Below are 12,209 nucleotides of genomic sequence, written 5' to 3'. Positions count from 1 at the left end.
GCCCTGAGGTTTTGTGATGTCATTTTCAGTCGACAGAGGTGACAAAATGGCCGCCGCCCCCTGAGATGGTTAAAAATGGGTGGATTTTGCCGCTAAACTCATATTTCATATTAACCATATTGCCTTTTTCCAACTAGGGATGGAAAATATTCTTGAAAAAAATATGCTTGGGTTGACTTCTTCGGACTTTTTTCTTGAATAATGAAGTTTTTCCCTGTAAATTACTTTTTTTTTTGTAAAATTACAATTTTATTAATACTTTTTTCTCATAAAACGAGGTTGTTTTTTTTTTTACTTTTTCTGTATGTTTACTCTGTTGAACATAGTATTACTTGTATATTTTAATACAAAATAATATGCACTCAAGTACGTATTTATACATGCATTTATTTATTTATTGGGTTGCATGCGTTATGTTCGATCTTACGTACTCCGTGAGCTGAGTTTTTTTTTCCTGTAAACATTTTTAAAAACAAATTATTTTGAAACAGCTATTCTGTAAAATTACAACTATTTAACGATTTCTTTTTTTTCTCATAGCATTACAACTTCCCTTATAAGTGTGCCCCCAATCCTCTCATGATAATAACAAAACGGAGCTTCAAGTGACAGTATGCGCAAAAGTCTCACACTCATCATTTATCGTTGGTGCATTTCCAGTTACTGCCATCCAACATTAACACATCCACTCATCATTTCTCTTTCACCGGCCAAGGACAATTTCCGAGAAGTTTGGAGTTGGCAAAGCAGGTTACCATGGGGACACGTAAAGAATGTTGCGTGTCACAATTCAAGAGTGAGTAAATTACCCTCCTCCCAAACAAAATGGTGACGCGCACTCACCACTAATGTATATAAATGTATACAAGTATGAGTCTCTGCCACTGATGATGTCACGCGTAAGCAAACAAGCAGCCATAAGTGCAATTCGCTCTTTAAAATGTGGTAAAATTCATTAGTGAGCTTTAGCACAGCAATCAACCCGTCGCAGCCTGGGCCAGAACACAACAAGCAATGAAAACATTTCATTCCAGGAATGCTACTAACTTCTCCCCGGCACTTGGCGGGGGAGTACTGGGGCCTGGCTGGGAGTCAATCACTGCATTCACACGCATTTCCAAATCCCATCAACAAAAGCGAGGAGGGGGGGCGGGGAGAAAAATCACAAAAAGTCTTTAAAAAAGGAGGTATCACTGCGAAAAGTATGCAAACACCAGGGTAAGCCTCACAAAATCTCTCATGTAACATCCCCAAAACATAATGCTGCTGTGCTATCACTTATCCTGTCAGTGTTTCTGCTTGCCCACCCCAATACACAAACTACTAAAAAAGTCCTTACCGGCAGCTTTGAGCGAGGCGCTAACATATAAAAAGGAAGGTGTGTACCACGCATTGATCTCCACTACTGCTGGAGATCCGCAAGGATCAATTTGCAGTCCCAGTCACATTTGCATCCAAAGAGGCTAAATGATTCTTTTGGAAGCAATTATTGTCATCAGAGGGCAGAGATGCCCATGCTTTGAATAAAGTGTCTTTCCATCAATTGAGTGCTATATAATCCCCGAAAAAAAGATCACAGACAAGTAAACCGTAACTGGTTTTGTTTGAAGCCAAATAAAGCAATAATTTACAGCACGGAGTAAAATATAATGGTAATTGCAAAATTGCCTCGGTTGGTGGTTCTCAGACGTTTTACACCAAGCACCACCCTAAAAATATTCAAAGCAAATGGATTACACAAAAAGTTAAATACAACTGAACCGTCATTAGGCAGTATTTTCTTTTTCATGCACCGCGAGAGGGAGCCTGTGTACCACCAATGGTAGTTGCACAACATTTTGAGATTGGACGTCAGTCACTTTTTTAAAAGTTTTTGTTGTATGTCATTTGGAAGATACATGAAAAATGCATTTAAAAAATTTTTTTTCTTATTTTCCGAAAATGTTAAGATATGACTAAGGCAACTGTGCGAGTAGTCTGACGAAAAGATGGGCTATCAAGCTTTTGATTTTCATATTTAAAAACACAGTTTTTACAAATTCCTTTAACTTTTTTTCTCACTAAAGGTCTAAATAAAGAAAAAAATCAAATACATTATTTATGTATTTATGACTAAATAAAAGGAAACATTTGCATTGTATTTTTATCTAACTTTATTTTCCTTTTTTTTTTTTACAGTTTTTCTATTTTCTCCCCAATCAATTTTATTCCCCCCTAAAAATGTTCTCACTATTGTCAAAATAAAATGCTCATCATTTCTTTCATCAATGATCCTTACTTTATTCAATGTTGCATATTTTTGGCCCACTAAAAACTCAAAATAACCGCACGAATGATGCTTAGCCTCATGAACTGTGCCATTGCAACAGGTGGCGCCGCACACCTTAACCCAAGGAACATTATTGCAAAACAGAGCGCCCCAAGAAAGTAACGTCTGGAAAATGCCCGAGAAAGAAAACCATTGTTGAAAACGGCCCTAATCGGAGCCGCAGAACAAACAGAGAGCACCATTCATGTTTGCCGCACAGCCTCATCATTCACCGGCGTCTCCATCTCACTTCATTCACACACTCGCAGACACGCACTTCCGCCAAGTCTGCCCGACTCCGCCAAACATCGAGATTAAGCATCACCCGGGCACGATATTGACAAGGCCGCGCTCCCTTGTAACCATAACACCACGCCTGACGGACGGGAGGGTGTGTGGGGGGGGGGGGGGGGGTAGGTCATATGTCAAACGTGACTCGCTCACTGCCCGGCCTGCGACCAGATAGGATTATCCAACTCCTCCTCTGGGACTCAAATATTTACCCTCTTCCCTCAGCGGGGACCTTGACGCTGGTAACGCACACTAATGGGCCACTTCTGACGCCAAAAAGTGTACCAAACGGACAGTGCAATAATGAAGTGTTCCTAAAATATTCTTCGATTACAATCATTTGCACCTCTCTGACCGTGCCTAAAGAAGTGGCCATCCCCGCACATGCCCGATTCTCATTATTCTTGCAGCGCGTAATCTGTAGTATACAAATCCACGTCTGTACGTGCATGTATGAAAGCGGCGTTAGAGCTACACCGAAGCCTCCGGGGCTCATATGCGGCAGCCCCTCCGGCCATACTTTGAACACACAGACTTGCACTATGAACTGAAACGTAAAGAAAATGTGGATTTGCGACGACAAAAGACAAACATATCTTTTTTTTTTTTTTTTTTTTTTTTTTTTACGTGATGAGCCAACACAAGCACGTTAACGATGGGTCTCACCTGCCAAGTAACACTATTGGTCCAATTTCCCTGAAAAGGTATTTCATTTTAGAATGTGTGAGTTGAGTCCCTCTCAGCCAACTCGGCATGATTAACCACCTTATTAAAAGCAAGAAGTGTATGAAACGAGCACAGAGAGAATAATTCATATAAAGCTTTTGTTTGGAACCGTAGCCGAGCCTATAAAATATGCAGCATGCTTTAAAAAAAAAGCGTGCGCGTTTATCACCGCATCCAAAGTGCGCGAAGCCTAAAACGGGTCTACCTGCTTACCTGTACTCGCTGCAGATGTCACTTCGCAGCCGCACTGCGGATGCAAGAGAGGCACGTCCAAAAAAAAAAAAAAAAAAAAAAAAAAAAGCAGCTCTTCTTTCCTATCTCCCAAAAGACATAAGAATGAGAGAAGCTTCTATTAAATCCTGCCCGGGAGGCGAGTCCACTTTAAATCCACACAGGAAAAAAAAAAAAAAAAAAAAAAACACCTCCACGAGCTTGCAGTTGCGGACCTCCAGCATCAGCAGCATCCCCCGGTCAGCCGGAGCTTAACACGCCGCTCAGCGCGCACTCACAACCGGCCGCCGCACCTGCCATGCCCCGGCGAGGAAGCACTTCTTGTCTAGGGGGGGTGGGGCGGGGGTGGGGCGGAGGGAGAAGAGGAGGAGGAAGAGGTTAGCGCGTGTGCACGGAGAGTTCGGGATGCGACTCGGTGCGGCGCTCCTGCTCAAGTGACGCTTAGGGGGTGGTTGCAGCAGAGTGGGAGTGAGAGGAAGACGAGGGGGAGGAGGGGAGAAGCGGGGAGGAGGAAGAGGGATGCCTCGGAGTTGGGCGCTTTTGCCCTTCACACCGCAAGGAGGAGGACGTTCCGCGCACAAGTCAAGCAAAGAAAAGAATTTGCATGTACTTTTTTTTTTTTTTTGGAGGGGGGCGGGGGGAGCAGGTTTGGGGATGTCATTTCCATATAAAGGCAGTTTTGTTGTCTTGGGGGTGATTAAAATCTACATTATTTATCTCTTTGATGAGCATTTAAATGCTTCGGGGGTGGGTCCAATTAGCGCAATTAGTATTCAAGCAGCCTCATTATGGTATGTGGTTTGAACTAGGTGGAGGTGGAAGGCGTAAAAGCACCTTTCAATTGGTGCGAATGCGATTTGAAGGTCTCTTTTTGGGGGTCTGCAGCATCCTCCCTCTGTTCCCAGTTGGCTTCTGCCTGCAGATCGCTCCCAAGGAGGACTCCTCATGCTTGAAACCCTGCATGAGAGTGCCACCTAAAGGCCAAAGGGACGGTGCAGGAAGCTCAGCAGCACTGCGGGTGGTCACAATGAACGGTACGCCTGGGAATAAAAATCATAATAATTAAAAAAAATTAATTAAAAAAAAAAAAAAAAAGATTGCAATTCTGACATTTATGCGTAGTGTTCATCACTTTATTTTGATTGGTTTATTATTAATATACTTCATTTAGGATTGTGTTTTTATTTGCAATATATTATACTATCTGGATGTGTTTATTTAATATATTTATGAATTTGAATTTTATGCTTCAAATATTTGTTTTTGATTGATTTTCAACATGTGTTATTTGTATGCTACCTCAATATACGACAGTATTTTTTTTTAATTGACTAATTATGTTATATAGTCGCAACTAAACTTGCTAAGCGTGCTGGTGATTGACGCATTCAACGGCCAATGATATTCTTTAAAACAAATTAAAAAAAAAAACGTATTCGGTTGCTTTGGAAACCTTAATTGAACGACAACAAACACCTGCATGCATGTCCCGACTAGAGTTACAAAATCATTTTGTACAAAATCCTACTAAATTGTTGAACCTGTTGTCAAGATTCAAGATGTTTGTCATATGCACAGTAAATACAACGGTAGCAATGAGCAATCAAATTCTTACTTTGCTAGTCTCCCTTTACTTACATTGAAAAATCTGGATCTAAAATTAAAATAATGCCGGCATTTCACGATTCAAGTATTGCAGGTGATTGCAGATATTGCACAGTGTAAACATTCAAGTGAGCAGGACTACAAAAGAAAGAAAAAAACGCAGCGTGTAGTTAACAGATTCTGATGTCATGTTTTCTGTCAGGGTCGTATGCAATCGATCATTTTAGCATGAAATCCAACCAAATTTCTACCAGAACGGGCAGCTCAATTCACACATACAAACTGTGTGTGTGTTTCTGGGGACATTTACAAAGCTGTCAATGATGATGTTTGGTGTCCATCTCAATAGAAATGTTTCCCCCCCCCCATCCAATTCCAGACTTTGAAAAGCAACAACACGGCATGTGTCAGCCTCGTGCATGATGTCTCATTTTTATAATGAGCTCTCATGCGCCGTGAATGACACTTTCAAATTCCATTGATTTGGATAGTAAATAGCTTTTCAATGCGCAGTCAGATGGTAAATGGTATTGAGGCTGACATTTGTGTTTATATATCCGCGAGGCTCCCGTGGACCGCCGTGTTGACCGTGTCACGTAATTAGTTAGTTTGCATATTGATGACTTGATACTTTTATTTGGTGAGCGCGTGGGTGTATGTTTACCCATTTCAGTTAGCCTCCCTATCAGGACAGCAGCTGCCCGCCTGTCTGTCTGTCTGTCTGTCCATGTGCACGAGTGTGTGCACCAGGTGAGTTTTGCCCACCGTGTCTCCGGAGATCCGTTCCAAGCCGTCCCCCCAAAGAATTGAACCCATGGGTGCTGCAGATGGTCCGGGGGCTTGGAGACCGGGGACGCAAATTATAAATGCCAAGAGACAAGCAAACAAAAACTGCCATGATGCTCTGAGCACAGACCTCTGCTGTGTGCCAAGTGATGCTGTTCCCCTCCAGGCCTGGAGGTGGCGGTGCTGCTTCTTGAAGGTAGGGTTCAAACCAGGGCTGCAAAGACTAACCCGGATAACTCGAAACGTCACTCACCAGGTTTTAAAAGCCATATAAAATAACATACCGCATCAGAAAATAAAACATGCACCTCTTGTGTTTAGTAATACAAAACCAATTTTTGTCAGACTACTCGATTTACAAACTGCAATCAAAACATGTGACGCCTCGTGCTTTTTCGCGCGTCATTCTGATTCAGTCATAAGCATACGTTGCTAAGAAGCCTTCGCAAAAAATATCGCAATCTGCCAAATTTACTGTGAATGGCCTCACTGAATGACTGACAGATCATTTAATGTGTGTGCTAACACGCAACAGGAAGTGTGTAAATTATGCATGATGGCTGCTGTTGATAGAGATTTGCTTACGTGACGCTTGGAAACACATTTGTTTCATCGCAACAGAATTTAAACGACCGTAAGAAAACACCAGTTCTATCTTTAATCTACACTAATCTACACATCGCAATTTTCCTTTGTGAATTATTATGTTCTTCATATTCCAGTGCAAAAATAACCATAACTGAGAAGCATGCAAATCATACTTAATGCAAATGTTCATATTTGAGCGTGTAATCTACAAGTACGATAGATCCATCAATCTCGCCCATAATGTGGAATTTTTATACAGTATATATCAATATTGCTTTTGAAGCAGGTCAACCAGCCTCATTGTTTTCAATAAACTGTCAAGACAGGAGATGGCGTAATCACATTTGTGACTTGGGATTTTGATGCAATGGGTGTCCTATGTGGCTACTTTAATGGGCTGGATTTCATCAAGGGGCGGGGCTCTGGTCATAAATGTAATCTTATCTTCTTTTTATTTACTTTGAACTTTGCGAAAATATTGATTGGCAAATGGGTATATCCATACATACATACATATATATACACACATATATATATATATATACACATATGTCACGACTTTGGTGCTTTTAATTTGAACCTTAGTTGGAAAAAAAGTTAAGTGTGACATCCTTGTTGAGTCCTCACAAGTGAAAGGGAACAAATGTAGGCATGGACATGTGAGCGTGTGTGCGAGTGTGTGTGTCAAGTCCCAGGACAACTCATTAGGTACGCAGTCCTGTCCGCGGACAAACCAGGGAGAGAGAAGGACATTGTGCTGCAGTGTGTGCACTCCGCATGCCAGTCACACAGTGCAAGTTGCGCGCACGTGTGTCGTGTGTGTTTGAGACATCCAAGTCACCGCTACACACCAGGTACAAAGCCCGACGTGGATTTATGTTGCTTCCTGCTGAAGGAGACAAGCTGAGAGAAAAGGGACAAATTAAAGCAAAGGCTAGGAATAGCCACTGTTCCAAACTAACTCAGGAGACGGCTTATTGACTGCGCTGTGTTTAAAGCGAGTGTGTCGTTTTTTTGTTTTCCACTCCACAGCATGCACCATGTCCTTCATGGACTTTATTGACATGCAAAAAAAAAAAAAAAAAAAAAAAAGGCTGATTTGCACACTGATAAACGAAGACTCCACACTACATTGGCTGTGATCGTGGATAAGAATCCCTTGGATTTTGTCTTATTTGGATGCAAATAAAGCAAAGGATTACGTCTCGGGGCCGAGATGTGTGCGTTTGGGCGAAATGGAATTGGCGAGATGACGACGACGGCGAGGCTTTTAATGAGCGTTTGTTTGATTTGGGGAATTGGAAACTGGAAGGTCGTTTCTTCTCCACGCTGATTTGACTACTTTAGGACTAAAGCAAACACGGTTGATGCGAGTTTGTTTTCCGTCTGACCTTTTTCCCCATCTTATTGGTGCTACCGTTAATTCAATCTTTCAAACACAAGAAGAGAGCGAGAGGGTGACAAAAAGAGAAAGTAAACAAAGAGAGGACGAAAGAATAATAATAATATAAAAAAAACTCTTCTATCTTCTTTTCCTGTATTCTGCATCCTTTCCAACACTGATATACAAACAAATACGCAACTATGTCCACAGAAGAGGACGAAGGTTTGCATCACAAAAAGTTCAGTCCACTATCTTGTGTGTGAACAGTAACAAACGCAATGTAATGATGACTCCTTTTTTAATGTTGACACCTTTTTTGTGAGGTCTGAAACAGCGGTGTAATAGGCAATCGTAACATTTTTACTAGCACTATACTGCATCCGAACAGCAAGAAACACAATGTTATTACTGCACATTGGACAACACGAGCTCAAAAATGACTTTTTTTTTTTTTCTCCGCGAGGCTGAGGCCCCAAATATCATCAACTCACTTCACAATGAGCAGCAGTTTGGCAGATGGTGAACAATTCTTAAAAAAAGACACTTCAGGCTGTTCATTTCCACTCTCAGTTGACGTTCACTGTCAAACAGGCCTAAAAGAGAATTGTTGCATATTTAAAGGGGGAAAATCAACCCAAACACGTTTTTTTTCAAGAATATGTTCCCAGCAGGCCCACTAGTTGAAAGACGCCATTCTGATAAATATTGCGTTTGTGGAAGATGAGTTAAGCAGCAAAATTCAGACGTTTTTAGCCATCTCAGTGGGCGTCATTTCCGTCGACTGAAAATGACCTCACAACTACTCAGGGCTCAGGTAACGACCAATCACGGCTCAGCTTCGGAAAATAGGTCAGCCGTGATTGGCCGTTACCTGAGAACCTGAGTAGTTGTGAGGTCATTTTCAGTCGACGGAAGTGACAAAATGGCCGCCCCCAGAGATGGCTAAAAACGAGTGGATTTACTCTTATTCCATAAACGCAAAATGTATCAGAATGCCCTGTTTCAACTAGCGGGCTTACATGGAACATATTCTTGAAAAAATATATGTTTAGGTTGACTTTAAAACAACCACACAGCTTAGCCTTAAAGTCGACTAGCTTAATGCTAACAATGCAAAACAATGAGCAATTACATCAGTGTTGTGGTGGTATAACCCTTTCAGCAACAGATATTTGGACAGAAAATATAACTATACTCCCAGGCACATGTTCTTTATCCTCTGAAGACCAACTAACTATGACGGCTGACTGAGCAGTTGTAAAATATACGCGATACGCAGCAAAATCTCTGCGCCGATTTCAAATGCAAAACGCCAGCACTTAAACATGAAATCTTTTATTCAGCGGTGTGATTGTGCGCACACGTGGTCGCATCCAAAGCGCTCGCGGTCACTTCCTGACCTGCGTGTGGTGATTACAGCCCGCCCACGTTTTCCCGTACTCCCTTACGTGCACACGCACACATACGCGCCTCGGTGACACATGACAAATGAGTACAGCTCCCACACAAACACGGGCGGCGCAAAAATATTATTATTGTTGGGTAAGGTAAAATCTGCTGCTGCAGGTGTATTGTTGTGTCACATATGTTGTTTGCTGTCATCCTGCGTTAAATCGTGATTGAACAGAGGCAAATTTAGTTGGAAAACACTAAGAATTACATGTCATGTTTGCAAAACAACCACACAACTTTGTTTTAGGAATAAAAGATAGCTGAACGCTAGCACATCATGCAAATTGCCATAAATGAGCTGACAAATTGCATCACTAGGTGCAGTGTGACATCACTTTCTGCCACATATATTTGAACAGTGAAGCAACACACGTAGACAGACAGTATAACAATACTCACAGACATATAATCTTTATGCTCTGCAACATGCTATTATTATAAATTATAAATGGTTTTGTTGGTGTTTTATGGTGGTTGTGAATGGATTACTGGTATTTTCATTCATTTCAATACGGAAAAGATGATTTGAGTTATGAGCATGTCACAGAACGAATTGAATTCAGAAGTCAAGGCATGTCTGTATATTATTTAACAATCATCAAACAAAACGAGCGTTTCAAATATTCACATTAAAAAAAATGGTAAAAAAAAAAAATGTAAATATGTGGAACATTTGCAGGGTTTTGGTCAGCATAAATACAAAACATATAACATTTTTCATGAATTACAATTTTTAGGGTTTAATATTTCCCCAAATGTATTTAAATGACTGTGAATTATACATATAATCTTCTGATCGGATTGGTGATCGGTTATCTATTTTTTTTTTTAAACTCGCTGATCATCTCCAAAACCCGATTGGTCAAAAGCCTGGAAAAAGTCAAAAAATAGAACATAAAATGAATAAAATAAGACAACTTCTCAGACATGGCAGACACAAATGATAAAAAAAACCATTAGTTTTTTTTGGCCATATTTATGCCTACTATGATGTATCAGTTTTAAAAAATGTGGAGAATAGTCCAAAACAACAATCTAAACAATACTGTACTTTGTTTTCTTTCCAAATAATTACTTTAGCTGCTAATTACTTGAAAGTGCATTGTTGTTTTGGGGTACAAAATCCTACTAAATTCCATCAAGCACATCATTAACTCGCAAGACACAGACAGTAAAACTCTAACCTGAGGGGTTAACAAAAAGTCTATGCACCAAGTCTTTTGAACAAAAGAAGTTTTAGAAATAAGGAAAGAAACAATAAATGATTAATGGTTTTCATTAAAGTGCCACACCGGGATAATTTTGCCTGAGTGCTGAGGAATGTTTATCACCCTGAAGCCAATGTCATTAGCAGGAAAGTTCTGGTATCTTTAACACACAAATTAATTTTGCGGTGCGTAACACAATGGATAACAAGCTGGATATGTGTATGGCTGTGCGCTGATGGTTGTGATAGTGAATCCAACATGGCTCTCGTTGTCGACAATTAGCCTGCTAGTGCTACGTGTGCGCAGTCCAAAGTAATAATGAGAAACAAGCAAATGGACCATGCTGATGTTGAGCCAAACTGCTGAGCTGACCCCAAACATCGCTGACCCTCAGGCTTCTCCAACACACATGTACGCGCACCCGAGTGCTGATAAGCCAAATGTGACTCATACATAGCGCCATGTCCGCTTCCTCAAAATCAATAACGGCTCCCGGCAGGCGAGCGTCGTTGCGGCGTTCAAGAGCAACGGCGGCAAAAACAACAACAACATATTAATGAGCGCGGCAGGGAGAAAGGTCAAGGCTAAACAAAAGAATTCCTCCTGATAAATATTTAAGCGTGATTAACATGAGCAGGCCTAATTAAGTCACCAGCCTTTTGGCCCATGAAAGGCCCCTTGATTAGTAGTAGCTCTCAGGATGAACGCCACGGAACATCACCGCCGCTCAAACCCTTTTTTATATTAGTTATATTACATTACATTTTTTAAACTAATTAATCCCAACACTTTCCAGAATTAATCGCGATTAATCGTGTTTTTCGACTACAATTTTTTTACAAAGCTTGGAACCGATATTGAGTAAAATCTTGGAATTCATATGCAAAAAAATTTAAAGTATATTTTGATTCAAAGACTGTTCTAATAGCTTTCTTTGATGCTGGAATACGATTCTTTTCCTGTAAAATACAACTGGTGAACGATACACCAAAGACGTACAGCTAATATGGTATTTGAATTTGGCTGTGCAAGGTGTGAAAATTATTTGGGATTTCTCCAAAGAGCAGTCAAGCAACTTTTGAAAGTAAAACTACATAAAAGTCCCGTCTTTGTGACAGTGACTCTCCTCTAAGTTTGGCTACACAGTGAGCAGAGGTCAGCGGCGAAAGGAAGTAAATAAAACTGAGTTAACTGAGTTAATTTCTGTGAGTGCGCTATGAAATATAAATTAATCTTCATAGTTAATGCTTTAATTTTGACAGCCCTAATACATATATATATATATATATATATATATACGTTTATAAAAGATGAACAAGTGCCCGCAGCACATCATTAACTCAAATATTCGACGATAATATAAAATATTGACAGATTGGATGATTTTTTTTTTTTCTTTGTCCTGTGAGCGCTGTACGGTATTTCTGAACCTCTTCTTTTTTGTGTGTCCGCTTGACTGTATTCTACTGCCCCGTGGTGGCGAAGTACACACCAGAAGGAGTTTAATTCTTTACGTTTGATTTAATTATTTAATATTTAATAAGGGTTAAGCATCGATGGCATACATGGAATTTCCTGCGCGTTGCTGGTAACGGCTCTGTGTGCATTGTCCCCGCACGACCCCTTTAGC

General features: G+C 40.6%; 1 protein-coding gene across 3 annotated transcripts in view; it reads right to left on the bottom strand.

Annotated features, from left to right (window-relative positions):
- Positions 1-12,209, bottom strand: part of plxna4 (plexin A4) — a 129,025-nt gene that overhangs the window by 115,493 nt on the left and 1,323 nt on the right. The window contains exons 2-5 of one of the 3 annotated variants that reach the window (XM_086021735.1): positions 6,078-6,170; positions 5,826-6,000; positions 4,391-4,596; positions 3,539-3,881 (exon numbers count right to left, since the gene is read on the bottom strand). The gene's annotated coding sequence lies outside the window, so the exon portion shown is untranslated. Of the gene's footprint in view, positions 1-3,538; positions 3,882-4,390; positions 4,597-5,825; positions 6,205-12,209 lie in introns of those variants that run through there. The other 2 variants (XM_086021737.1, XM_086021738.1) reach the window with 2 other exon arrangements.

The sequence above is a fragment of the Filicampus tigris genome, chromosome 22, assembly GCF_054856515.1.
Source record: "Filicampus tigris isolate MCC_2025a chromosome 22, RoL_Ftig_1.0, whole genome shotgun sequence".
Lineage (NCBI taxonomy): Eukaryota > Metazoa > Chordata > Actinopteri > Syngnathiformes > Syngnathidae > Filicampus > Filicampus tigris.
Note: the sequence above shows the minus strand (reverse complement) of the source record. Positions and strands in the feature narration are given on the sequence as shown.